The 5,825-nt window shown below is 42.8% G+C and overlaps 1 pseudogene; it reads right to left on the bottom strand.

Annotated features, from left to right (window-relative positions):
• Nucleotides 1–1,312: 1,312 nt before the first annotated feature.
• Nucleotides 1,313–2,175, bottom strand: LOC102273436 (thioredoxin-dependent peroxide reductase, mitochondrial pseudogene; annotated as a pseudogene).
• Nucleotides 2,176–5,825: the final 3,650 nt, after the last annotated feature.

The following is a 5,825-nucleotide window of genomic DNA, read 5'->3' as shown; positions in this document are numbered from 1 at the left end:
CTACTTCTTTTTTAAAATCTTTTTAATAGTTAATTTATTGATTAATTTCTAGCTTTGATGGGTCTTCATTGCTGCACATGGACTGTCTCTAGTTGTGGCAAGCGGCGGCTGCTCTTCATTGGGATACTTGGGCTTCTCACTGTGGTGGCTTTTCTTGTTTCAGAGCACAGGCTCTAGGCGCACAGGCTTCAGTAGCTTCAGCACAAGGGCCTAAGTTGCCGCATGGCACGTGGAATCTTCTGGACCAGGGATCAAACCCGTGTCCCCTGCAACAGCAGGTGGATTCTTAACCACTGAACCACCAGAAAAGTCCTCTTTTTTCTTTTTAGTAATTTTAAAAATTATTATATATTTTACATTGGGCAGTTCAGGAAAGGAAGTAATTGCAATGATTCAAGCACATAAATGATTCAAATTTTAAAAAATCCTTTGTGATTACGTCTAATCAATAGTAGAAATGTATGTAGACACCAACTCAGCTAACAAAATAAGTAAAGTAACTCTATACACTGTAAATCTCAGTAATGAGAAACATGAATGATCAGTTAAGTTGTTTTGCCATTTTGTTTTTTTTTAAGAAACATGATTCACATTTGCTTCAATCACATACACATTCATTTCAAGTGTTAAATTAGACCACTGATGCCAACAATTTAAACCTATGATATTAAAAGGAAATCTAGTTTAATACAAAGAAATTTAGGAAGAAAATGTCAAGACCCTGATCAGAAGTATTCCACACAAGTTGTACCACTCTAGTATACAAAGGTTCAAGTAAGGTTGAGAAAAAAGACTTGATTCTTTTTCCCAAGGAAAGCATGATCCAAGAAATAGGTGAGCTACACATTCTATGGAAACCAGCCAGAAATCTATACATTGCCAATAAGGCACTCCTTGCCTTAATAAATAACCACATTTTAAAAACCTATATGCATGCACACTAAGTCACTTCAGTTGTGTCTGACTCTTTGCAACCCTATGGACTGCAGCCCACCAGGCTCCTCGGTCCATGGGATTCTCCAGGCAAGAATACTGGAGTGGGTAGTCATACCCTTCTCCCAAGGATCTTCCTGACCCAAGGATGGAACCCAAATCTCTTATGTCTCCTGCACTGGCAGGTGGGTTCTTTACCATTAGCACCACCTGGGAAGCCCCCTCAAAAGAAACCTAGGTCATGTTATAAAAACAGAACATATAGAGTAATATTTGTGACTACAAGTGTGATTTGATTTTTGCCTTCTATAAACAATATTCTTTGAAATGCTTAAAGTTCTTTTCTGGTGTGACAAGCTACAGGTGTACATGGGATGGTCTACTGATTAACCTTCTTAAAGTATTTCTTGGAAGCAATCAGATGGAGTTGGATTATAGGAGAATCCAGTGTCCAGCTGGCTAGGCAAACTTCTCAATGGCATTGCACAAACTGGAATGCCTTCACCAAGCTAGGGTCTCTCCCATGCTTGGGCCCACTGGGAGATCATTGACACTCAAAGGCTTGATGACTCCATTGGGGTCAATTATGAAGAGACCTCTTAGTGCAAGAACAGGACCTTCTAACAAATAGCACACCCTAATCTCAGGAAGTTTATTTAGTCACATCTGACAAGAGCATGATGTTCATGTGGCCCAAACTACCATTTTTCCTCAGTGTATTTATCTGGGTCAGGTGGCTGAGTGGGAATCTACCTGACACTGCAATGATTCTACATTATGAAATTCATTGGCTTTGTCACCAAAAGCAGTAATTTCCATAGGACACACAAAGGTGAAATCTGAAGGATAGAAGAGCACCAAATATTTCCCCTTAAAGTCATCAAGGCTTGGACTTCCCTGGTGGTCCAGTGATTTGGAATCTGCCTGCAAATGCAGGGGACATGGGTTCAATCCCTGCTCTGGAAAGATTCCACCTGCTGCTGGTCAACTAAGCTCATGCACCAAAATGAACAGTAGGCCCTGCTGCTACAAGTAGAGAAAGCTCATGAGCAGCAATGAAGACCCAGCACAGCCAAAAATTGATTAATTTATTAAAAAAAATATAAAATCATCAAGGCTTAGTTCTTTGAATGCTCCATTGATAACAGCTGTACCCTTACAGTAGCATGCATGCTGGGTGACAGCAAGAGCATGGTATAAGGTCTGCAGAAGCAGAAATGTCCCAAGGAATGGCACCCACATGTCTGACAATCGAAACCCCAGAGCTACCTTTCCACATGGCCACCATCTTCAGTGTCAATAATGCCTATTTTATATTAAGTGAGATAATCCATGTAGAAAAGCCTGGCAAAAGGAAGTCTTTTTTTCAAGGTGAGCTATGATTAGTGTCATGGGTTGAATTGAGTCCCCTCAAAGTTATGCTGGAGTCCTAACTCCCACTACCCATGAATGTGACATTATTTGGAAATAGGGTCTTTGTAGATGTAATCAATCTAAGATGAGGGCATTTGGATGGACCCTAATTCAATATGGCAGATGTCCTTATGCGAAGGAGAAATTTGGACACAGATGTACACAGGGTGGAGAACCCCTGGTGAAGACACAAACCTAGAGGGAAGGTGGCCAGAAGCTGGAAGAGGCAAGAAGGACCTTTGTCTTGAGGTTGAAGAAGGAGCATGGCCCTGCTAACATCTTGATTTCAAACTTCTAGCCTTTAGAACTATGAGAAGATAACTTTCTCTTATTTTAAGCCGTCCATTTTGCGACTTTTTTACAGCAGCCCTAAATGAAGCCCAGGCAGCCCAGTGGTAAAGAATCCACCTACCAATGCAGGAGACATGGGTTTGATTCCTGGATCAGGAAGATCTTTCAGAAAAGGAAATGGCAACCTACTCCAGTATTCTTGGAAAATCCCATGGACAGAGGAGTCTGGCAGGCTACAACCCACAGGGTCACAAAAAGAGTCAGACATGACTTACCGACTAAACAACAACAAAACTAGTACAATTAGCATTAAAAAGATTTCTGGACTAGGATACCCAAGACTTCTTTCTTAGTTTTGACTTTGCTTCTAAATAGTTTTGTAAACTTGGGCAAATTATAAAGGCATCGATTGTTAGAGCTGAAAAAGACTTTAGGATCAGGGGAAGAAACCGAGGCCCACAAAGGGGAGGGACAGGCATATAACCCCAGAGAACCTCAGTGACTTCATCTGTCAACAAGAGATAATTATCCCCAGCCCACTTACTCTGCCCAGCTGTGGTTGACATGTCAATAAGATCACCTGGGTAGACCAGTTGCCACCACAATCTCAGCAACACACACACACACATACTACTGTCTGCCTTCAGAGGAGCACCCTTGTCAGTTTCCCAGGATTCTGGTTGATTCAGAGAAAGGAGCCAAGCCAATGATGAGCTATTTGAAGCAGATGGAATCCATAGGGTGTCTGGGCACCCATGTGACCATGAACCCACTGGTTAGGTAAGGAGGGAGGAGCTGGGTGAATGTGTCAGTGTGTCCTTTGAGAGGCAGTACAGAGAGCATCTATTGACATCAGTGAAGGAGAGTTTGGGCTCTTAGGGAAGAAAGTGATGAATGGACACCTGGATTCTGCACCAGGTGTTGCTGCCTGAGTCACTATGCATCCTTGGGCAAGTCTCATACCCTCTCTGGGCCTTTCCATATCTGCCTATACAATATGAAGCTGGGACCTGCTCCCAGATCTCTGTGACTCCAGAATCTCTGATCTTAACCATCATCTTATGCTGCCAAAAGAGATGAAAGCAACCGGTCAGTCCAGGGAGTACAGAGTGTCAGTAGGGCATTATGGACATATGCATACATCTATGTTCTAAAGTCACAGAGCTGACAGCATCAGAAGGTGATCTGGCTCAACCTGCCAGGTGATAGCCCTCCTAAGTGGATGTTGTAATAGCTTCTGGATACTCCAGTGATGTTTTTCTTATTCCTCTTGAGCATACTCATTCTGCTGGCATGAAAAACAGTCTTCCTTATATGAGAAAGTGATGAATATAAAGATTATGCTCAGTTGCTCAGTCATGTCTGACTTTTTGCGACCCCATGGACTGTAGCCCACCATGATCCTCTGTCCATGGAATTTACCAGGCAAGAATACTGGAGTGGGTTGTCATTTTCTCCTCCAGGGGATCTTCCCAACCCAAGGATCAAACCCATTCCTCTTATGTCTCCTGTATTAGTAGGTGGATTCTTTATCACTACTGCTACCTGGGAAGCCCAAATATAAAGATTAAGAGTTTACAAAACCAATTCAAAGTCAAGCTGGGTTCTGCCATGCTTTTTAGCCTGTATGAATTTGGGCAAATCACTTTGCCTTTGCTAAGACTGATGTGGAAACTTTGCAGAGTCACCGTGACGGTGAAGCAACGGAAGACTGTGACAGCTCTTGGCAACCCCGGAACACAGCAAGTGCTCAAGAAATGTGGGCTTTCCCTCCCTTGTGTTCATCTGGAGTCAAACAGATTTACCTACTCTTTGTACTTCTGAAATTTCTTCAACTGTCTGAAAACGACTCTCAAGTGGTTCCCCAACCCTTAGCGTTTTCACCTTTCTCTCCATCATCATCTTCATCATTGCCATCAACACCATTATCTTTTATTATCATCATCACCAACAGCTTCCTCACCATCATCTTTAGTCATCAACTTTTTTTTTTTTTCTATTGTACCATTCAGCTTGTAGGGTCTTAGCTCCCAAAAGTGAAAGTGAAAGTCACACAGTCAGGTCTGACTCTTTGTGATTCCATCTACTATACAGTCCATGGAACTCTCCAGTCCAGAATATTGGAGTTGGTAGCCTTTCCCTTCTCCAGGGGATCTTCCCAACAGGGATCGAACCCAGATCTCTCGCATTACAGGCAGATTCTTTACCAGCTGAGCCACAGGGAAGCCCAAGAATACTGGAGTGGGTAGCCTATCCCTTCTCCAGCAGATCTTCCCAACCCAGGAATTAAACCAGCGTCTCCTGCATTGCAGATGGATTCTTTACCAACTGAGCTATGAGGGAAGTCTTGCTCCCCAAACAGCAACTGAACCTGAGCTCTCAGTAGTGAAAGCTGGGAGTTCTAACCACTGGACTACCAGGGAATACCCCATCACTATCTTTTATCTTTATCATCCTCATCATCGCATCACACACGTGAGTTAATACTAGAATTTATCATGTATTCTTACAGGTGTGGCCAGTGGATCCTTCAACAATCAGTGAACTGAATATTTTTCTCGTTTTATAAATGATAAAACTGCATCTCAGAGAACTAAGCTAACTTTCTCAGACTGACGCAGATAAAGGCATCAAAGACAGAAACCTAACCTAGGTTTCATGATGCCAAATCTTAGGACGGTTCCTTTGATGGCACTACTGTTTGGGGTTTTTTGGGGGGGTTTTGTTTGTTTTTTATTTTTTAATGTGGCTGCATCCAGCCTTAGTAGCAGCCCATGGCTCTTCATTGTGGTGCTCTAGTTGTAGCACTCAGGCTCTCTAGTTTTGGCACCTGGGGTCCAGAGAACAGACTTAGATGCCCAGCAGCCTACAGGATCTTAATTCCCCAGGCCAGGGACCGAACCTATATCCACTGTGTTGGAAGGTGGATTCTTAACCATTTGACCACCAGGGAAGTCCTGGAATTACTGTTTTTAGCAAACATATCACCCAGACAGCTCAGGTTATACAAGGAATGAGGTGGGACCCTCCATGTGTTTTCCAATGAGGTTTGATATTCTCCATTAAGTTCTTGTGCAACTGACTTCTCAAACTTAAAGGGAAAATTTTGTGCTTGAGTGTGTGACTGTGTATGTGTGTGTGTGTGTGTGTGTGTGTGAGAGAGAGGATGTAGGTATCCCTGGAAACCT

The sequence above is a fragment of the Bos mutus genome, chromosome 11, assembly GCF_027580195.1.
Source record: "Bos mutus isolate GX-2022 chromosome 11, NWIPB_WYAK_1.1, whole genome shotgun sequence".
Lineage (NCBI taxonomy): Eukaryota > Metazoa > Chordata > Mammalia > Artiodactyla > Bovidae > Bos > Bos mutus.
This window is presented reverse-complemented; position numbering and strand designations above follow the sequence as displayed.